We start from the raw sequence: 23,438 nt of genomic DNA on the forward strand, positions 1-23,438 counted from the left end.
GTTCATGGAAATGGCCAGCACAGGTTTTCAACCACCAGTAAATCCATAAGTAGTTCACGAAGCCACTCAGCCTCAACTGAAGTGGTATCTAATGATGTGTGTTCTGCTTCCATAGTCGACCTCGTTAAGATGGTCTACTTGCAAGACTTCCATCAAACAGCGCAACCTCCAAGTGAAAACATATATCCACCTGTGGCATATATCTCATCAGCATCAGATATCCAATTTGCATCATAATAGCGTAGAACTCACTCAAGAGCATGCCAGTGATCATCTCCCGGATTTGAAATAAACCGGCTAAGTTTACTCACAGCAAACGAGATGTCAGGCCTCGTAGCGCTAGCTAATACATGAGTGAACCAATTATTTAGGAATATCTTAATTGATCCCTAGATATCCTTCGATTTTTCTTCAATAGCTTACTAGGATCATAAGGTGTTGGAGCAGGTTCACATTCGCTATAACCAAAGCGACTCAAAACCTTTTCCACATAATGGGATTGCACAAGTGTGATCCCACCATTGCCTTCTCTCAGTAGCTTAATGTTAAGAATAACATTAGCTTCTCCCAAATCTTTTATTTCAAAATTATTAGACAGAAACTCTTTTGTCTCTTTAATCACATCAAGACTCATCCCCAAGATTAGAATGTCATCAACATACATGCATAAAATTACTCCCTCGCCCCCACCATACCGATTATACACATTTGTCTGCTTCATTCACAACAAAGCCGACAGACATCAAAGTTCTATCGAATTTTTCATGCCATTGCTTAGGTGCTTGTTTTAGGCCATATAAAGATTTCAATAATTTACACACTATGCCTTCTTGACCGTTTTCTACAAACCAAGCTGGCTGCTCTATGTAGATTTCCTCATCTAACTCTCCATTTATGAATGTTGTCTTAACATCCATTTGATGGATGAGAAGACCATGAAAGGCAGCTAGAGAAAGTAGCACACGAATTGTGAAAAACCGAGCCACAGGTGAATAAGTATCAAAGAAATCCTCACCTTCCTTCTGTGAATAGCCTTTAATTACAAGCCTCGCCTTATACCTTTCAATAGTACCATCAGGCCTAAGCTTTTTCTTGAACACCTATTTACTCCCAATGGGCTTACACCCATAAGGACGCTCAACGACCTCTCAAGTTGCATTAGACATAATAGAATCCATATCGCTCCTTATTGTTTCCTTCCAAAAGTCAGCATCAAGAGAGGAATATGCCTCTTCAATGGTACTTGGTATGTCATTCACAAGATATACTTTTACTGCAAGATAATCATCACCAAAGGACTTTGTAATCCTTGGTCTCTTACTCGTTCGAGTTGATACAATGTCATCTTCCACAGGATTATGTATATGGAATTCCTCAGTGTATTTTACCGCAATAAAATGCTCATAGGGTATCATTGGTTCATCATTAGACGTATCATGTGTAGCTTTTATGGGAAATTCGTCCTAAAAAACATAGCATCGCTGGACTCCATAATAGTACCAACCAACATGTCCGGTACTCCAGAGTTTATAATTAAGAACCTATATCAAATGCTATGGAAAGCATACCCAAGAAAAACACAATTAACAGTTTTCGGTCCTAATGTACGCTTCTTGTTAATTAGCACATTCACTTTAGCCAAACAACCCCAGGTGCGCAAATAGGATATATTTAATTTCTTCTTTTCCCATTTCTCGAATGGTGTGATTTCTTTGTTCTTTGTATGAACTTTATTCAGGACATGACATGCCATCAAAATCGCCTCACCCCATCATTCCTTAGATAGTCCCGAAGTCTCTAACATGGCATTAACCAAATCAGTTAGAGTATGGTTCTTTCTTTCAGCAACCCCATTGGATTGTGGTGAGTATGGCGGTGTCCTCTCATGAATAATACCATGTTCCACAAAAATCAGAAAAATCACCCGAAAAATATTCTCCACCACGATCAGACCTTAACCGTTTAATCTTCCTCTTGAGTTGATTTTCAACTTCAGCTTTGTTGGTCTTAAAATAATACAAAGCTTTATCTTTTTATTTTAAGAGATACACATAAAAGAATCTAGTAGAATCATCGATAAAAGTAATAAAATATCACTTGCCTCCTTTAGTCAATATTCCGTTCATCTCACATAAATTGGAATGTATTAAGTCTAGTGGTGCCAAATTCCTCGCCTCTGTAGCCTTATGAGGTTTGCGAGGTTTCTTAGATTGCACACACACCTGGCACTTAGAACCTTTGACTAAATCAAATTTTGGGATTACATTTAAATTTGCTAACCGTGTGACACAACCAAAATTGATCTGACAAAGTCGTGAATGCCAAATATACGACTCAATCGAAACAACATTGTTCACAGACTTATTACACACATCATGCAAAGATAAGCGGAACAAACCTCCACTGTCATAGCCTTTTCCAACAAATATCATATACTTGACAGTATACATTTATTAGACTAGAACACAAGTTTATAGCCATCTGGACATAAAAGTGAGCCACTAACAAGATTCTTTTTGATAGAGGGGACATTCTGCACGTTCTTCAATAGCACCGTCTTTCCTGAAGTAAACTTCAAAATGACTATACCAAAACCAAGAACACGCGCATGTGATCTGTTCCCCATCAGCAAGGCTCTAGTCCCTTTACACTGATAAGAAGAAAACAAAGAAATATTAGCACACACATGAATATTAGCACTAGTATCAGCCTACCACTCAAGGGATTGACACACTGAAAGAACAGTAGGTAAAAGATTACCATACCCCGATGTTCCTTCTGCAGTCTCGCTAACAACCATGTTTACTGATTTCTTCTCTTGAGCTAGTTTTTTCTCTTGCTTAAATTTGCGGTCTGGACAAGTGCTTGCCCAATGATCAGTGCTCCTGCAAACAAAGCAACCAGCTCCGTCGTTCTTCTTTTTTGAACGAGGCTGTCTGCTTGGGCTTCATTGCAATCTATTGCTTGTTCTTCTTTTTGTTATTATGTGATGCATTAGAGTTCTTCTTTTGCATCATATTGACACTAGAAGTCTCAACTCCTTTTCCATGAGTGTATTTTGCTCTCGCCCTCTCCTCAACATCAAGAGAACCAATAAGCTTAGCCACGCTAAACTCTTGTCTCTTATGTTTTAGAGTGGTAGAAAAATCCATCCAAGAAGGTGGCAGTTTAGCGATAATACCGCCGGCCACGAACTTGTCAGGCAAGACACATAGGAATTGTTCGAATTCCTTAGCCAGTGCCTGTATTTCATGAGCCTGTTCAACTACAGGACGGTTTTCCACCATCTTGTAGTCAAACAGCTGCTCCATGACGTACAGCTCGCTACGAGCATCAGAAACCCCGAACTTCTCATCTAATGCATTCCATAACTCTTTTGCAGATGTGCACGTTAGATAAGAATCAACATACTTGTTGGCAAGAGCGCCAATCACGGCGCCTTGAAACAGGTTATCGGTAACGTCGAACATTCTCTCCTCTTCAGGAGTGAACTGTTCGAGTTTCCCCTGTGTGGCATGATAGCAGTTCATTGCAGTTAACCACAATATCTTCTTACTACGCCATCTCTTGTAAAATGTCCCATCAAAAGGTTCACTTGGTTTTAACGCAACATCAAACCACTAACAGAAAAATGCCTAATATCATGTTTTTGGATTGTTAGAGAATTAGGCATTATTAGATTTAATTTAATCCAGAAAACTAGTGTGATGTATGTGAAGACATGTATGTACATGTGTGTATCACTACTCACATAAGCAGTAAACAACAGTAAAACATGCACAAATACGAAGAATAGAGTGTACCCTACGGGGACCGATGCTCAATGCATCACTGGCTCTATTCACACGAGACATCTCGTGTGTATGTTTGATGTAGTCGTACACAGTCAATGCAGGCAAGTGTACGAACTTGCAGAGGGAGGGGAACATATAGTAACAGTTACCATAAGAGCCAGAAACTGACAGCCATTACAACCTGTCTGTCCGTTACGGACAGTAACGGACGGTCATCAGTCCAGGCAAAATGTGCAACCATTAGGAAGGAATATTTGGACCAAGGTCTGATCTACCACAGGCCACGAGCCACAGCCCGGTCCGGTCGGCGGTGCGCACGCACACGCGTGTGGCAGACCTTCATATTTTTCTCAACTTCTTAATAGATGCACCAATGGTCTACCTATTTAAGTTGATTGATGTGTCCCTTCAACTTCCTGTATGGTACTAAATTATTAGTATAGTATAGCATTAAAGTGGACATTTAGCATTAACTATTATTGAATATTAATTTAGGTCAAATCCACATTGATCCAACAATTTACAGCCATCTCTATCTTTACTACTCTATAAGGGTACGTGTAGCCGTCTACCAACTGCTTCACCACGGCTCCGCACTCGTCCTCCCCCACCCCGGCAGATCTCCCCGTGACCACCGGCGGCAGCCCCAGCACCTCCCCCACCTCCCGCACCCACAACGTCGGTGGTCCGCGCCCCTCCCTTCCTTCCCTGCCGCGCCCGACGCCAGTGGTCCGCGCCCCTCCCTAGCCACGCCGAGATCTCCGTCGATTCGAGATGCCCGCGTGCAGCCCCCTACCTGAGATCGACGTCGATTTGGCATGTCGGGAGGTCCGCTCCCCACCCAACCCCCGAGATCGCTGTCATTGTCCCCCCTCCCTACTCCAACCCCACGCTCCCACCATCACTTGCTCGCGTCGCGCTCCGCCGAGGCCATATACAAAAAGCTGCCGACGACGCAGACAAGGAAAGCGTGGGGGTCCAGGGCGCCGAGCAGCGCCGGGAGGAACGAGCGGGGGGAGCTCCTGCCGCTGACGCGCAGCGAGTCCACCAGCGCGGAGGGGTCCATGTTCGCGCATGCCGTGGCGATGGCTTTCACCAGAGCCGACGACGTCTCCCCCCTGCCTGCGGCGTGCGGATGTTGCTGCCTTTTCCTCCGCCTCGTCCTCACGGCCTTCTCTGTCTACGCTCCCGTTGACGGCCTCCTCCTCCACTACCATCTCGATGTCATCATTGCGTTGGTGGGGAGACGCCACGGCTGTCCCGTGTCATCTCCTTCTCGTCGTTTAATCAGATGTGCTATTTGCGCGTGCTAACAGCACATTTCAGTTTCTTACTCTCACAACATCGAGTAAGACACTTAGGTATATTAGAATAGTACACTTTTCGTTTTAATTTTTTAGAACAATTACTGATGAAACAAACAACACTTTCTATCTTTACTACTCCTTTAAGAACATACTGTAGGCGTCCACATCTGGTGCGGTTCTGCCTCCCGAGGCCGCGACGCCCCCATCCCTCACACCGCGCATCGTCGTCTACTTCCCGCCCATCCCACTGCCGCGTCCGCCCCCTCCCCCACCGAAGGAATCCCCGCGGACTCCGCCCTGGCTCCCGAGAACGCGATCCACTCTCCTCTCTCCCTCAATCCCCGCTTCCTTTCATGGATTGGGATCTCAAGACGCCGGTCTCCTGGGACCTGCCCGACCTAGAGCAGGCGGCACACCTCCACCGTACCTCCTCCTCTCCCCATCACCGCGCCCCTCCCTCGCCGCACACCTCCACCGCGCCCCTCCCCCAGACCGAACTCAAATATCAAGAACATTCCAAGCTTTGGCATTCCAGACAAGTGCTCTTTCGAGGAATTGAGGTCAGTGTACATTTCTGAATTCTGAGATCGATACTTGAGGAGTTTGGATCTAAGCACTAAAATAAGATCAGATTCACTCGAGCTGTCCCAGATGCATGCCAGAACATACGAGCATACAACTACTCTCTGACTTGTCTCACATGCATGACCAACAATTCTCATACACACATGCATTCAGAATACAGTTTATCATGAACGGCTGTTGAGAGTATCTTTTTTTTCTTTCTCCGTGAGAATAGCGGATGAGTAATGCGGAGGAAATAACACCTATGAGCAAATGCGTTTGACACATTCTTGAGCAGGCTAAGGCATGCATACTGCTAAGTCAATATAGTTTTTCAACATGTAGAAGATCTAGAAAATACGATTAGTTCTATCACAGATTGTAAAAAGGAACCAGCATTTGCCACTGCTAGGTCGTAAAACATATTATTTGGTTCCTCGCATTACTAACCAGACATAGCAATTCAGCTCGGTTTAGAGTATTCCATAAGACATAATCTGACAACTGCAGTGCCGGGTTGCACTGGTTGTGAAAACAGGGCAATTATCTAACCTGACATAAGATGAAAAAGTTGTGATTGCAGAACTGCCAAAAAATTACATCGAGTAATTATGTACTCCTACATAAGTAGGAAAGTGAGTATTTCTGGTTCAAGAAAGGAAATTTAGGCACTATGTACATTTCCTTTTGATTCTAAAACAGTAAAAACATTCAGATCTATAAAATCTAATGAAAACTAGACAGTATATAGCTTTGCAAAAATTGCACCAATATCTTGCACATCCCCTAGAAGATGGCAATGAGCCTAAAATGGAAGAAGGGGGGTAATTAAAAGCCTTTCAAATTACAATAAGCTATCATCTATGGTAATGAGTCCCAGGACTGCTGCAGTTGGGGGTCTTGATCTTGAGTACACCAATATCCTGTATGCTTTTTTTATATATTATAGCTCAATCACTCCACAAGGAGTGATCTTGACAATGAAAATAAGAGAAGTGCAACTGACAGGTGATTAGTTTATATGGTACCAGTGCAATAATTGAAATAATGGCTTTGTACGTTGAAGCCCATTTAGCATCCAAACCCGGAGTAAGCGAGTAAGCAATTGTAACCCCCACAGAAGCGAACACTGTAAATATGTAACAGCAAGGCAGTAGTAGAACTAACAGTCTACTAATCTAGATCAGGTGAGGCACGACAACCAAAAAAGCAGCACAACTCTCATATCACGCACAACCTCTCGAAAGAACATATTGAAGAAATTCATACGCATAGCATATCTGTGTACACAAATCACTGGATTCTTGTATGGGCTGAGTCCACAGGACAATCCTCAAGTCAAAAAGATTAGGTGTATATCCATCCCTCGACAGCATGGAACACACCAGATGGTGACTTTGCCAGAACATCTTCCTGAGCATGAGTTTTTAATGATCTTCAACCCTTGGGATGGATGCATACATAGCCAAATGAAGATCCACAGCTATCGCCGTAGGTTTGAAGTCTATTTAGCTTTTTTTGGTTTCTTTCGGGCTTCTTATGACCTAATTCATGGGCTAATTGCATTGTTCTTATAGGATCTAACATCACATGCCAAGATTCTGGAGAACAACAAACAATGGGATGGTGAGAAGTGCATCATTCTGGAATGTAGTTTCACCCCAGGATCTTGTTCATTGACTGCTTACAAGCTGGCACCAAGCGGTTTTGAGTGGCCAAGTGGGGACGCAACAACAAGGACAATGGAAGCAACCCACATGGATACCTTCCAATTCATTACAAGAATGTCCAGATGCTTCTGAGCGATAACTTCCTTAGTTTCTACATGGTATGTATTTCACCATTTTGCAAACCTTCCTCTTGGATCTTTAGTCATTTGGCTGATTAGATCTAGCACTCACTTTGATGTTTCTGTTCCAACCAGATTCTAGATAACACCCCTTGGAATTTCAACTTCATGTGAGTGAAGCACGACCCACAGATGAAGTACAACATGAAGCTGGGCATGCCGCAGGACATTTATCACGAGGACCATAGGCCGACACACTTCCTTGAGTTCAGCAACATTGAGGGAGAGGTCGCTGAAGCTGATAGGGAGGACACATTCACGTAGGTGCCTGTTCAAAATTGTATCTCAAACGCACTTAGCTCTATTTTGAATGGCAATGTGTGAAAGTTGTAACCTGCCCCGATGGGTGTCATTTGTTGTTTGGCTTAATCCTGTATTATACTTGCTGTAAGACAGCCTTAGAGAGGGGGAAATTGTACAAGTGCACGGGATGACAAGAGTAAAGATTTTGCATAGTAGCAATGTCTACTATATAAATCTCTTTGCCTTGTGCATAGGATGCAAAGATTCTTTGGAGAAACTTTGTGATCGATCTGTTAAATTATGAAGACAATTCGTACCGATATGTTATCCTAGCAAACATACAAAAGATACTTATCAATATCGTTGAAAAGATTAGATTAATGTACAATTGTCAATGTATTTGTCTATCATTTAAAATTTTATATTGATTCTTTAGAAATAATTTTATAATGTTTGCTCGACATCAGTTCATTCTAATTGAGTTGACATATTTGTATCATAATATTATATATCTATTACTACTCTATAAGATCCTATTGTAGGCGTTCACAGTGTCGTGGTTCTGCCATCCTCCCCCTCGCGCATCCAGGAATCATCGCGTCGTGCTCAAGCCACCCCGCCGTCATCGCCTCACGCACCTTCCTTCGGCAACCTTCTATAGGCGCAATCACAGGAATCCCCGCGGCCTCGCCCCAGATCCCTAAACCCCGCCTCGTCTCTCATGGAAAGTGCGTCCTCTGCGCTCGGCTCTCTCCGCGTCTGCGACAGCCCGCTATCCATGGAACGTGGGTCCTCTGCCCTGGATCGTCACGTCGGCCCTCGATTCGCGTCCGCGACAGCCTAATCCCGCACGTGGATTGGGTACCCCTCTGCCCCGAATCGTCGCTCCCGCCCGGCATCAGCGTCCGCGTCCGCGTTGTGGTGTCCGCAGTCTCCATGGAAGGCGATCCCGCGTGTGGATTAGGTACCCCTCTGCCCCGGATCGCTGCAACTGCCCTCAATCCGTGTCCGCGTCCATGTTGTGGCGTCCGCAGTCTCCACGGAAGGTGAGTCCAGCACGTGGATTGAGCACCCCTCGTTGTGCCCGCGTGCCAACAAGCGAGGTCGTCCCGTCGCCTCCATGGAACCGCACCACGGCACTAGGACTGCTATCTCCACCACCGACCTGCGAGCGAGGCTGCCCCAACTAGCTCCACTGCGCCACTGTGAACGTCGATGGGCGCAACCTCCATTGCATCGCGTCGGACCACCAGCGAGTGTGGCAGTGCCGCCCCCACCGACCACCGCCACAGGACCTGCCACTGACGGCCGCAGAGTGCCTAGGATTTATTGGGTGATAGGCAGCATTTGCAGATCCGCCACCGCTTCGTCATGCCATGTGTCTTTGGTTCCAACCGATGTTGAATCTGATGTTTCGATTGGTGAAATTCAGTTGCTTGATTTCGGGAGCCCAATTTACCTGCTTTCTCCAGTAGCCGCAAGCCTGCAACCACCGTGTGCACGCGACCACACTTCTTTTTTCTTGCATTTCTGATTTGCAGCTGCGGTTCGATTCAATATTGAGTGAAGTGTTTGTTTCTTTTTCATGAAACAGCATTAGCAGATGAAGAGGCGGAATGTTCTTCTTGGGATAGCGACGATGAGTACCAGAAATTCATCCAAAATATGAACCCTCCAAGGTATACTAACCACTTCTTCAACAATTTCCTTGTTTCAGAAAAAATCAATTCCTTCCTTAACCTCTATCGATGTTCAGGGTCACCATCGACAACACCTCATGTCCAAGTGCTATAGTTATTCATGTGAGTCCCTCAAAAATTAGATGCTTTCTCATTGGCGTGTTTTCCTTGTTTGTGCCTAAAGTTGAAGCTAGCATAGTTTTTGTTTGAACATCACCAACAAGTATGGCATACTGTTGGAGGTAGTGCAGGTCCTCACTAACCTCAAGCTCATAGTCACGAAGGCATACATATCCTCAGACGGAGGATGGTTCATGGATGGTAGGAGAGCCATTGGTTTCTTTCCTTTTCGTCAAAATGGTGTGACAATTTCTAAGCTGACTTATTTATTTTCTTCATTGTTGGTGTATTCTTGCTGATCTTCTGTTGTCCATTTTGTCGGAAGGTGATTACATCCAATCTCTTGCAACTGCGTTTTGTCGAAAGTTTAGTCATGTGTTGTTGAATACATGAACTACTGAGAGGAACTAACTTAAAAATTACTCCATCATTTAGTCCACCCGTTTAGATGGTTTAGGAGTAAACTTTTAGATCAGGTCCTTAACCATTCATTCTTTATATAAATAATATGATAACATCAGTTCCGTATTCCATCTCCAATACCCCATCTACTCGGTAAAATTATAACGAGTCACTCTTGCGATATAGTTTTTCAATGAACTTGACAGCTATCCTGATTTTTTGTTCACTGATGTCACCAGGAAAGTGTCCACCGACGAAGGAGAAGCCAAAGCACAGGAGCATGGTGCTATGTTCATGGAGACCAGTGCAAAAGCTGGGTTCAACGTCAAGGTCCCGACTCTTTACTAACATTTGCTCCCCTTCTCTTTCACAAGAAAAAGCCCTCCCTTGATATCGATGGCTGCTCAAGCATCTGAAAACTTGAATCCTACAGCCCCTATTCCGCAAGATCGCTGGATCCCTTCTAGGACTAGACGCACTTTCGTCAGGAAAGCAGGAAGACATGGTCGACATAAACCTCAGACCTGCCAGCGGTTCGTCGGCTTCAGGTGCAGCCGCGCAGCTGGAGCAGAAATCAGGCGGTTGCTCCTGTTGAGACTTCGACAGTTTTGTGTTCAGAGAAGCTACAACAGTACTGCAACATCGAGTTAAGTACTTTCAGAGAGATTGTGACGAAGAGTGTTTTCGCCCAAACGTCCAGTAGTGATATACTGACATCCATAGCGAGAAGCCAATTTCTGTGTACAGATTTGTTTAGCAAGTTATCATATGCTAGGATATAACTGTTTGATACACAAGGGACAAAATCTGTGGAGGTAAGGGCATCTCACATTTTTTTTGATGAAACATTAGCAGGAGCTCTGCCATATCATATAAGAAGAGCAAGCTAGAGTGTCACAGTCTTATTACATGAATGATCAAATACTTAGAGTCCATAGGGAAAAAGTGAAAACTGTTGACTATATGGCTAAGAGACAATCATGATCCATGAAAAATTCTAATGGACTCATATACACAGAGGGGCTAGCGTGCTTGAGAGAATAATATTAGCCGCCACCGCATCTCTCTATAGAGGTGTACGTGCTCAAGTCGCCACCGTTGTTTCTGTCGTGGACATGGAAATTATATGGCGGATTGCTGGACATGTAGTATTGGCTTATCTGGTGGACGATAGACTGCCTAGACCACATGAATTACCAAATACTTTTGAGTCTTTGACATGCAAAAAAGGGTGAAAACTCCATTAGAAAACTTTAGAAGCTGAAACAAATATTCCCTTCAGTATTGAGTTATATTAGGGTATTTCATATCCCCTTCAATATTCAGTTTTATTAGAGTACTTCATTCTAATAAATCACATCCAATTTCATTCTGCCAATCATATTTTCTTTTTATGCAATTTTATTCTATTGATCCTATTTTCTTTGTTTTGTTTTTGGCAATGAGGTGTTTCAGCATCGACATTCAATTTCACAGCAGGAACTTCTCCATTCCATTCCAATCCAACATCGACAGGCATTCCATTTCACACAGCTAATCGGTGGAGGGAAAAATATTCATCAGGAAACCAGCTAATCGTGGAAGGAAAAAATATTCATCAAAGTGGATGTCACTGGATGTTTTAGTGGATGTCAACTTTGTCATCTACTCGTGTTTGATACCAGGATGCAGTGCAACCATTTCCACATATGTATTGGCTAGCATTGAACTGAGGCTTTGTACAGTAGTAATAAGAAATGAGAAATGTCGAATTCTTTTAGGGCCCTGATTTGGCATCAATTGAAAAGACATTGACTGTATCTATCTACAGGGTTCCACATGCACATTCAGCGAGTCAATCCTGGGATCGTGTGGCTTCCATACTGGGCTGTTCACCTCACCACATTTGATGGATGTTAGAGAGCGATTTCAGCTAGATGGGTAATTCTTTTTCCTACTGTTCTTTCATCTTATACACCTGCATCTGGCTGTGGTGTTGACAACAGTGGATCCTATGAACTTCCAAATGATTTTTTGTATGTAAACATCATGTGTCATCTTTCTTGTGCTGTCCTTGTAATTAGGTGCTATGAAATTTATGATCGCACTGACCTAGCTCCTCCTTTCTGAGGGCATCGGGGTTAATATTTCTGAAGAGAAAATTTTGAAGTACTCCTGGTGGTGCTAGAACAAGTTGAAGGTAAGTGTCTTGATTTGTTGTTCCATATAAAGTCACTCTGCGCTCGACGTTTACTACCTAGAAGTGACAAAGCTCAAACTACTGAATTGATTCCATCAGGAACTTTTTTGCATTTGTCATATAATCTGTCTGATCTCATCATGCTGCTTTTATTCTATATAAACTGGTGGATGATGAGATAAATGGGCTTACTTCCATGAGAAGACTGATGATGATATTCCCATGCCAGCCTATTTCAGGTTCCTCGCGCTGCTCGCATTCAAGATATTTTCTGCTGAGCAGGTATAAAAAATACAGCATTTACTACTCTTTCTGCCTTCTTTGCAAGATATTCAAGATGCTAAAGTCATTTTAGTTGCAAGTTGTTGTGTTAATATGTGATTTTAACTTTCAAGGTAGACACATTGATGCATCTATCACATATATGCTTTTCTGACACTAGGAATTTACTCATTCTTTATACCTTCTGAGCTTCACTGGCATCTGCCCAATCATTTCCCTGTCTTTTTTCTAACTCTAACAGGTAGATGTTGCTATTCTCGAGGTTGGCCTAGGAGGGAAGTTCGATGCAACTAATGTGGTATGTGATGTTATATTTCAGTAATGCATAACTAAAGTTTGTGTATAGAGGTCATCTTGAGTAGTCAAAACCCAGAGTAAACTTGAACTATACCATTTTGGTCCTGAAAAGATTTTCTTAGAATTGGTAAGGGCAGGCCTGATGTAGTGGTGCGAGCTGTCTCATTGAGTCACCAGGTCACGGGTTCGAAGCAGCTTCTCCACACTTGCGGGGGAAATACTTGCCTCCGATTATCACTTCTCCAGACCCCACTCATGTGGGAGCTAGCTTCAGACACTAGGCCTCCTTTTTTCTTCTTTTCTTAGAATCCAAGGTGTGACTTTGTGATATTGTTTGGGGTTCTCCCCCCTTTATTATTCTTAATATAAGATATGCCATTCGCGTGCGTGTTCGATAAAAAAATATTGCATGTTTTTTGTGTGAGCATCCTTGTATTGGATTACATGCAGAAGGACAGACTAGATTAATGCGTATGCTTGCTTGATTCAGTGCCAACTTGACTTTCAAAATGATTCCGTGTTTAAATTTACCTTGTGTCTCTTCTTGGTTTTCTGACAGCATTTATATTACCACAGTTGTCTTGAACTATCAAAAATCAAAGATCTTGACTGGTCTCTAAATTTGGGTGCCTGACTGCCTACAGGTTAAAGCACCTGTAGTTTGTGGCATATCTTCCCTTGGATATGATCATATGGAAATTCTTGGTTAGTCCTGCAACTGACAGTTGAAGTACCTCTATTATTAGGTCCATGCTCTCAGGGGGTGTATGGATGGTGGCTGCCAGGGTTCCAAGCAAACACGCCCAGTCTCATGTTTCTTTATTTATCTATTTTTGAATTGTCTAAAATGCAGGTGACCAAATCCTGTTCTTGGTGATAAACTTGGTGTCGATAAACGGGTTAATTCTGTTGGCAAAATTAGGATGACACAGGTGACATGAAAATGCCAAGTCGGTGCATCGATACTAATTGCGACTTAGGTCTGTTTGGACCTCTGGTAAACCACGTAGTAGGTTTGGAGACCTGGAACTACAAATCAATAGTATTGGGACTTAGGTGACACCCTGAACAAGTTTAGGAACAACTGGTGCATGTTACTCTTTTATATTTATTTTAAATTCATATAGCTGGAAAACCTACTATCAAACCTTGACTAAGTTACATAGTTGCCTGAAAGCAAAATTTCACTTTATTATCTTTAAATCATTTGATGCTTATCACTTTGGCGTGATTTCAATAACTAGGAAGGCATGCACATTTTCAACCTTTAAAAGCCAGAATACACACGTCTACTTGCTGGAAAATTTTTATGCTTTCTACCAATCTTACAACGACAATTTGAAAGTTGATATTTGTGATACTTATTTGGTCCAGGAACTAGATTTTTTGTACATTCTTTCGGATCTGGATTGAACAACGCTCTCTTTGTATATGAACAATGCTCTGTAAATATACGTTTGATAATTTTATATGATATTTAATAAATAGTAGCTACTGTGACTGTTTCATTTTGTTTTTCTTAGGTTGTTAGTTCTCGTGAATGTCCTGTTGTCTCGAAATACAAAGCTTCTGTTCGCACCTAATCGCCTAAAATGGAAATGTTTGACTCATTGTTTAATTCGGGGGGAAGCTGAAGGTGGTCTGATCCGGTAAGAGATCTTAATCTGCATTACACTTGTTGGATTTTGATGTCGCTTTTGGGAGTGTCTGATTGAATTCTACACCAGTTCTAGGAAGAGAAAGGCTGACCAAGTCATCATCTCCAGGTTTGTTATTGTTTGGATGCAAATCGTTGTTAGTTAACTTTTTTGTGTTGAAGTAACTGTTTGGTTGAGAAAATTGGTTGCCTATCTTCTATTTTCTCTGTTTTGTTATAGCACCAAGCTGATTTGTGTCTAATTTATAGGGACGATGTTAGCGAAAGTCAATTTAATCAGGTGTTGATCATTGGGTTGCAACAAATCATCGGTGGAGACTGAGTCACCGCGGCCAGAAAACCACGGTCTCAATTTGAGGAGTTTTTCCATCTATGTTTGTTAGAAGGCATAATGCCTATTTATCTCTTGTATTCGAACATTTGGCAATTAAGAAATAGAAGATTACTTCCCCAATATCCCTTATTCCTAATCTCACCTTTCACGGCTTGTGGTGAACAATCACTTGCTATTACCGACTGACATGTCCACTCCTCATATGTGCGATATTGGGGTTGATATATATGTTGTTCGTTTCCATGTAATTATTGTATACTAACATTTATCGAATAATTTTTACACCGTCGCAACGCACGGGCACACACCTAGTAGTAGTTGATGATGCCTTTGCAGGTTTGCATAATAACAAACATCACATTCTATAGTGGTACAATATGTTAAGTGGTAAAAAAACATTTATTGTAGGACAAATCTACAGGCTGGTACCGAGCAAAATCGGAAAAAACTTGATATGCATTTTCTTTCTAATAAAACAATGATATAACTGCAAGGAAGCTCTACTGTTTAAAAAAACAAATTTAACATATCCAGTTTCTCTGCTCCATTGACTAATGGCAATCCCTGCGCAATCTGACCATCCATAGTTGCTATTAAATCTTTTTATCTCATTGCCCTGATGGAGTTCAGAGCAACCTCTACATGGAGTAGTTTCCCACTATGCAGCTATAGAGCAAATTTGCGTCTGGATGAAAATTCATACACCCACATGAAAAAGGATCTTCCGTGCATGCGTGCATCTTTAGCTTCTAAATCATTCCAAACTAATTATATTGCCTGTAGCAATATTACTGCTCCTAGCGGCTCATTCAATCAGCTAATAACCACAATTGACCTATTAAATATTTGTAGCTATTTATTATAACCCTTCGATGCTGCAATCTTAAACAAAGCTGTTCTCAATGAATATGTGATGCCTTGTTTTATATAGTCTCTAACTATCGGTAACTTTTTAGGTATATGTTTCTGCTATATTTGAAGGACATCTTTAGGACTGCAATGATGCTTCAATATAACCAAAGATTCAGATAAAACATGTGAGGTTATACGGTTTCTTTATTACTTTTTTTTTAAAAAAAAAGTTTGCCACCTACATCAGTGTTTTTATTGCAACGAGTTGAATACTAGGTGTTGTTTGGTTCAAACTTTGTCAAGGGAACGGTAATGTGATCTCTTACTGGCGGTAATGGTTACTAGTTATAATTGGATTGGATAGTAGTACCTAGTAATACTAGAAAGAGCTCAACCAAACAAAAATATTGGTATCCATTACCCCATGTAAACCATTTACGTTACATTTCGATGAACCAAACACCACCCTAATGTTTTCCCTTACCTCTTTATCACATAAACATTTTATTACTCTTCCGGTCATCTATTTACTCTAAAGAAAACAAAAACAGGACAACGCTGGTATGTATTTCAATCTTCTAAAATTATGTTTCTTTCTCCATCAAGGCTTTTTTAGGCTATATTCATTTTCTTTCTTCCTTTTAAAGTCATACACATATCTTAAGTAAATTGAGGCATGCCGCTCCATGTATCATCAGCTCTGAACTACTTTTTTACTTCTATAGTCCTGCTTAAATAATTCCATGTTTGCTATTATTTTGTAGGCTGGTCTCCCCGAGAACAAGGAATTGCTAGAATCCCTTAAGGTCTTGTTCGTTTGTACCGGATTGGTGGGTCGGAACGATTCCTAACCGGATTGCTTCTCTAATTTATATAAACTTTGATTAGATGGAACGATTCTGGGTGCAATCCGATAGAAACGAACAAGGCCTAACTCGGAACAAAAAGACAGTGGATGTTACGTTTATGAAGAATGCTCCTTTTATTTTCTTGCAAGGAAACAAGTTTAACCGCTTAAAAAGGCTGGAAGAGAATGTTCCCTGCTTCGTCGGCTTCTCGGTCGGGACGCGTAACTGACGCCTCCCAGACCTCCCCTTCCTCCTCCCCGCGTTCCTAGTGCGACGATGCGCTCTCGCCTTCCTCCCCATTGCTACCTTGTCCCTCCTCCGATGTGCCGCGCCCAACGCGGCGTTCCTGGTCCTGCTCCTCCTTGACCGTGTGCTGGAACTGGAAGTGGTGAGCAGCGGCGTTCCTGGTCCTCCTCCTTGACCGTGTGCTACTTACGAGGTCGTGTTCTTCTCGTCATATGATCTATATTGTTTTTGCGTACTATGGCTCATATTTGCATTCTTGGTCTGAACTGTCTACCTTGGTTACATATACATCCAATACATGGGTTTCTTTATCCATAATTTTTTTCGTTCTTCCTTAGTATTGTACATAGTGTTTTCTAATGACTGCTACACCATGTGAGAGGGTTGCATGTTGCCGTGAAAGGGTAAAGAAGAGGAGGCTAGCAATGGATGGTTAATGCCTCTATTGTTTACAAAGAGAGAGAAAAGGAGATGTACACAAATCAAAGATAACAATTTGCTCTGTTTTGCCTTTGCTCAGCCCACGGTGAGGCTTCTCATATGAAAATGAGGACATCAACTCTGACAACGTGGCCATGGGTGAGCGGAATCGTTGTGGCTACATTTTGAAGTGATATATTCATCTAAAACATTCAGTCCCATTTGTTATTAGATGCCTATATTTTTCATAGCATATAAGAGATTTTTTTCTTTATCATGGGCATGCATCATATATGCCTGTTGCAATTCAGGAATATACTCCTTTTGGCAGTGTTAAAGGGACTACCACACTAAGATCACGTTTAAGCTTACATTCTTGCTATCCAAATCTGGTCTTTGACGCTTGACAACAGTAAGACATTCTATGTAGAATTCAATCTGCTAGCTCTTTTTAGGATCATTAGTTTTATCTTTCATATAGTGCCTCTTGCTGCTACTTACTACCATGAAGAAGTTCCCTTAGTTTTTTAGCTGTCAGGAATTCTAAAATCTTACAGGAAGTTCACTGCCATTAAAAGGCCCAGAAACACAAATACACACCCTTGCCAAAAACATCACTGGGATTTCTTTGGTCTATACAAAATATTTTATTCTGTCCAAATTCAACAGTTGTGATATGCAAGTCCTAATCTCATGCAAAATGTTTGCAGGATAAACGATGCTCCATAGATCATGAAGCAGATGCCCCCGCCACCTAAGGATTTGGAGATTACTATAGTGCAAGTAGAGTGTAGTGATCAATGGGTCCTGATAATGTTCAAAGGCTACAAGCATTAGCCGGGACATAGTCCAAGCCTGATACAGGAAAAGTGTCACTTAACATTATGTCCAACTTTGTTTTGTTTGTGATACGAGTTGTATAACTATTTAAGCAATTATGTAGCTATTTTTATTTCAGTTTCACTAGCATTGTCTAGAACACGGTGTTCGGTATACATGTTTTATACTAATTTTTAACTTCCGTGGCAACGCAGAGGCACATACCTAGTAAAAACTTATTTACAGAGGCAGCTCTGGAGCCTAGCCGCCTCTCCAAATAAATTTGTATAGACGGTCGTTTTTCTTAACTTGCTCTACACATCTAATTAATAGTTGTAGATGGGCACCTGCCTCTATAAATCACCGATGTTGGGGGCCTTCGTCTTCCAAAGGTCCTCAAAAACATGATTTAACAAAGTTTCCCAAGTATAATGTATGTACAGGTACCTTCAGACTCGGAATGAAACTGTACACAATATCAAAAGCTTGGTCGAGGCGAAGGTTGATGCTGCTCCGAAGCTACGCGCAAAGGAGCTTCGGCTCAGTGGCAGGAAAAGGAACCGACTTAAAGGGGAAAAGGCTATCCAGTCCTTGTTGGATTGTCCTTAAGTCAATAGTAAACATAAAAGACATGAATGTAATTTTACACAAGTTGCGCCCTGTGCCTATAAATAGATGAACAGTACCCCCGTACTGTTCACGCTGACTTGTATTCGCTTGTGCGTCACGCTTGGACTTTTACCTTCTGTCAAGCCGAAGGTACAAATGTAATTCAATATTGTTTCTGTTTATCCATGATAATAAAAAGAAGATATATTAATGATGTCATATGATTATTCATGTTGTCTTACATATTTCATATACTTCTTCTTTCATTAATATACACTGCGATGATGAAGGTATATCCTTCATGACCTTCGTCTGAAGATCATTATATCCTAAGGGAAATAATGCTTTGAAGGATGAAGGGCATTAACCTTTAACATTATGTGTTGCCTTGTTCTTAACTCATAGCATTTGAGAACAAGTCCCCAACATTGACGCCCACCTCCGATAAACTCATTCGACCACCTTCAGCAAGCTGTGACCTTCGTCATGCCACCGAAGAAAGCTTTAAGGCTAGGGGCTGCACTGCAGCCACTAGACGTCAACCAGGACACGTTGTGCGAAGCCCGAACTCAAAAGAGGAAGGCTACAAGTCAAACCCTCCAAAAGGAGGAGCTGGACCAGGAGATAAGGGATCTCAAAGCTATCCATCAGCAGGTCGAAAGAGAGAGAGAGAAGATGCTTCGTCTTTCCGATCTTCAGAAGAAGATCGATGAAGCTACTGAAGAAATACGTAATCTTACTCAAGATGATCAGGACCGAAGACCTCCACAGAGAGAGCTTCGTCAAGATAATTCCTACAATGATGATGATTGGTATGATGATTTCCATCATGGAAATTTTGCTTTTGATGATGCTTCTCCTCTATCATCAGAACTACAGGCTACCCCATGTCCCTCATCATACAAGCCCCCTCAGCTCCCCATGTATGAGGGGCACTCAGATCCAAAGCAGTTTCTGATGAGCTATGAAGCAACTATATCTTCGTATAGGGGCAATACTGCAGTCATGGCGAAGTCCTTCGTCATGGCAGTTCGGAGTGTGGCATAGATATGGTACTCCTCTCTCCGGCTAGGGACGATCACGTCATGGCACAAGCTTAAGGACATGCTGGTCACTAGTTTTCAACGGTTTTAGACGAAGCCAGTCACTGCTCAGGCCTTGTTCTAGTGCACTCAAGACCATGAGGAGTACCTTCAGGCATATGTTCGAAGGTTCTTGCGCCTGAGAGCACAAGCGCCTACGGTGCCCAATTAAATCGTCATTGAGGCCATGATCAAAGGTCTTCGGCTAGGGCCTACAGCTCAATACTTCGCTAGGAAACCCCCTCAGACTCTGGAGAAGCTACTTCAGAAAATGGATGAGTACATCCGGGTCGACAATGATTTCCGCCAAAGAAGGGAGGAAGCTTACAGATTTTCTGAGATGACTAGGGGCTTCGGAGGAAGAATCCACCCTAGGCATGTCAGATCAATCCACAGCTCCAGTCAGAACGATGACAAAGGAGGCCAGTCTCAGAGGCCACAGCACAGCTCGCAGTCTTCAGGACAACAGCAAAGCTTCTTCAGGCCACCAGCTCCAAGGGGCCGAGGCGGCAGGGGCTTCGGAGGAAGATATGGGGATCAACCCAGGAAAATCTATTGCTTATTCTATGGTGAGAACAAGGGCCACACTACAAGAACGTGCCAGATCACCATTCAGAAGCAAAAAGAGATTGCTGAAGCAGAAGCCCAGCAAAATCAGCCGAAGCAGGTCCTACATATTGCTTCATGCCACTCTCCCTACATACCAGAGTATGTGGGCAATCAACCTACAGCTTCTGTTGCTTTGGCAAGCCATTCACAAGCTTCCTGGCCTCAGCTCCCACCACCACCACCACTGCAACCTACTTATACCCAAAGCCAGCAGCCAGAAGGGCGCCAACATCCACAACAGCAACGTGACTTTAGGGAAGAGTCCGAAGCTTGTACAGTCAATAGCACTGTACCAGAATCGAAGCACATTTATTGAGGAATATCCTACTTTTTGAATTACCTTTGTCTTTTATATCACTTTACTTTTTTGTATGAATAACAAGTAATGAAAAATTCAGTTTCAACTTCTTGTAATAATGTTGCAAATACTAAAATGGAATACATCTTCTTCACAAATTTATGAAGCTCGAAGACGACCCTTAAAGCGAAGCAGATTCCAAAGCTCAAAAGTCGTTCCCAAGGGAATGCAGAGCCTAAAATGATGAAGCTACAAAAGTCATTCCTAAGGGAGTGCAACGTAAGTTTTTTGCTCAAAAGTCGTTCCTAAGGGAATGCAGAGCCAAAATTGTCGAAGCTACAAAAAGTCGTTCCTAAGGGAGCGCAGCGTAAGTTTTCTGCTCAAAAGTCGTTCTAAAGGGAATGCAGAGCCAAATACCGCCGAAATAGAAGGCGAAGAAGTTCAAAAGTCGTTCCTAAGGGGATGCCGAACTTATACTGCCGAAATAGAAGGCGAAGAAGTTCAAAAGACGTTCCTAAGGGGATGCAGAACTTATATCACCGAAATAGAAGGTGAAGAAGCTCAAAAGACGTTTCTAAGGGGATGCAGAGCTTGTGTGTTATAGAGTGGGTGTGTGGTTGTGTGTCTTCGGCATCTTCATCATTTCGCATCATATCATCACATCATTTTGCATAACATTACATTATACATCATACTGCATTACTGGCACAAGAATTGAATACGAAGCCAATCTTTGCAAAATGCTTCGTAAAAATGAGAATGTGCTAAGGCACGAAGTAAGCTTCGGGAAATACAGTTTTATCAGGCTTATCATAAGAAAGGACCTTTTTCTTTACGAAGCATGAAAAGAAGGGAAGGTGTTTTTTCGCCGAAGGCTCAAAAATGGTATGTGAGTAAATTTCATGCATCGCAAAGAAATAAATTGCAATAATTTACATATTCGATTTATCAAATGTTACACAGTTTCATTACAAAAAGAGGTCTAATCTTCCTTTATTAGTTTTATACATCTAGCTTCGCAAAATGATTATTACAACAAAACCTATTCCTCTCTAAGGACTTTTTCTGCAATTTTGTTCAGTAATTCATCAACGACTTCGTCGACAATGGATTCAGCCATGCTTATGATATCCAATGATTCCTTCATCTCTGGATCAGCTTGGGGATCGTACGGTTCCGGTGGTGGAGATAGTTCAGCTGAAGTAAGAAAAATCGATTAGTCTGAAGCTGCAGAGCAAGTACTGAAGCTAAAAAACCAAAAAATAATACCTATATGCCTTTCACGCTCTGTAGCTTCTTCAGCTTGTCTTGCTTCTACTCGGGTGTCATGGGTGTCTTTTTCGCTCTTTTTTATAATTTCATGGTCCATTTCTCAGCCACCATTCACCCAGACATCACTGTAAAATTTCCCGCCCATCAAGGTCGCTTTAGCTGAAGGATCCTTCGTATCATCTATGGAGAAGGCAATTTCGGCTTGGGCTATGGCTTTAATGTGATCACATCTGGCCTTCTCCAAGATGGCTAAAATCCCCTGCGCACCGGAAAACGCGTAGACATTCCCGCTATCACTTAAAATTTCTTCAAAGGTTTTGGCCTCTCCACTTATCCATTCAATAATGCCTTCAAGGTCGCCTCGAATGAAGTTTTCTTCAGCAGAGTAGGCACCCACTTTGGCGAAGCTAGATTTCAATTTCTTCACATAATCCAAGGATTTCTCGAAGCACCTTTCCTTGGATTTGCGAAGTTCTTCAACATTTTTCTCTAGATGATTTTTCCAATATTCGCTAATTTCTTGATTAGCTTGTGCAAGCGTGCAGTTTCCCTTAGCTTCGGCCAGTTGTCTCCGAAGGTCCTTAATTTTGGTTTTCTGGGCTTCGGCCTGAGCCTTGAAGTTAGCTTCGTCTTCCTTTACTTTGTTTACTAGTGAAATTAAGATTTTGTCTTTTTCCAGACCATCGTTTCTCAGTTCAATCACTTCCGAACGAAGGTTATTAAGGGCCATTGTATGCCTTTGTCTTCAGTATTCTTCTGCGCCCTCAGGGCATTACTAAGAATTAAGCCCTGCAAAGAGGAGGAAAAAATTGAGCATGGCAACTACAATACTCCATTCTAAAATTCAAGGTTAACTTCTACACCTTTATACTATTGTATGCTAAGCTGTCAGCAAGTTCATCCTTTGATAAAATCGAAAGGCCGTCTTCCAGCTTCGGGAATCCTATGCTCTTACCTATCTCCCGGCAAACGAATATTTCTTTGTTATTCGGGAGACAGTACAGAAAATCTTCTTCTTCGTTACTACCATTGAACACTAGAGCCTCCTTCGGATATTTCAATCTTTGGGTGTAGTGTCTGGCCTCCAGTATTTCTTCTTGAGAGAGTTTCTTTCCCGAAGCATGACGAATGATGTAGTCAACGTTTTTGTTCGAAGCTTCGGGAGCAGGAGCTTCGATGTTTTCAGGTACAATCTGCTCTGTCGTTTTTTCCTCAGGCGCGGTAGACTCCGTCTCGGTAGGCACTGAAGGCTCAGCTTCGACTTCAGCCTGAGCTTGCGTAGCTTCGGCTTCTGCTTGCCCAGTTTCGGCTTCGGCTTGCATTTTGGCAGCTTCAACAATTTTCTTTGTAGGAGCAGGGCTCAAGGCCTTTGTAGTCTCCAGCACAGCATCCAGCACGTTGGCCATTCTCCTCCTCTTGGGAGTTGCAGCAGAAGCCTTTTGCACCTTCGGCAGTTTTGCCTCTGTCGGAGGGCTTAGAATTTTTGGCATTTTTATTATTTCTTCAACCCTTGACTCTTTAGCCTTATCAACCTTATCTTCGATTGGCTTGACTGTATGCGTCTTTGGCATTATAGTTGGATCTTCAACGCTCAATATAATTGAAGTAGCTCATCTTGCTTCACCAGGTGAAGAGGCCCCTTCGACAAAATCAGGCACCACGATCGGTTCGATGTA

General features: G+C 42.3%; 2 pseudogenes across 3 annotated transcripts; both read left to right on the top strand.

Annotated features, from left to right (window-relative positions):
• The first annotated feature begins 4,481 nt into the window (after positions 1 to 4,481).
• On the top strand, positions 4,482 to 7,971 carry LOC100217245 (pre-mRNA processing splicing factor pseudogene; annotated as a pseudogene). The gene is made up of 4 exons (NR_158760.1): positions 4,482 to 5,661; positions 6,991 to 7,156; positions 7,243 to 7,493; positions 7,590 to 7,971. The product of NR_158760.1 is annotated as a pre-mRNA processing splicing factor pseudogene (transcript).
• Positions 7,972 to 8,343: 372 nt separating this feature from the next.
• On the top strand, positions 8,344 to 14,825 carry LOC100217095 (folylpolyglutamate synthase - ras protein - pseudogene; annotated as a pseudogene). 2 transcript variants are annotated; one of them, NR_158695.1, is made up of 14 exons: positions 8,344 to 8,721; positions 9,352 to 9,436; positions 9,514 to 9,559; positions 9,688 to 9,757; positions 10,203 to 10,288; positions 10,392 to 10,604; positions 11,414 to 11,648; positions 11,769 to 11,878; positions 12,094 to 12,137; positions 12,367 to 12,419; positions 12,661 to 12,717; positions 14,240 to 14,365; positions 14,444 to 14,482; positions 14,623 to 14,825. The product of NR_158695.1 is annotated as a folylpolyglutamate synthase - ras protein - pseudogene, transcript variant 2 (transcript). The 2 variants fall into 2 exon arrangements; NR_158694.1 differs by having other exon boundaries at positions 8,405 to 8,721; positions 9,688 to 9,796; positions 10,198 to 10,288; positions 11,414 to 11,878; positions 12,022 to 12,137.
• Positions 14,826 to 23,438: the final 8,613 nt, after the last annotated feature.

This window comes from Zea mays, chromosome 10 (assembly GCF_902167145.1).
Source record: "Zea mays cultivar B73 chromosome 10, Zm-B73-REFERENCE-NAM-5.0, whole genome shotgun sequence".
NCBI lineage: Eukaryota > Viridiplantae > Streptophyta > Magnoliopsida > Poales > Poaceae > Zea > Zea mays.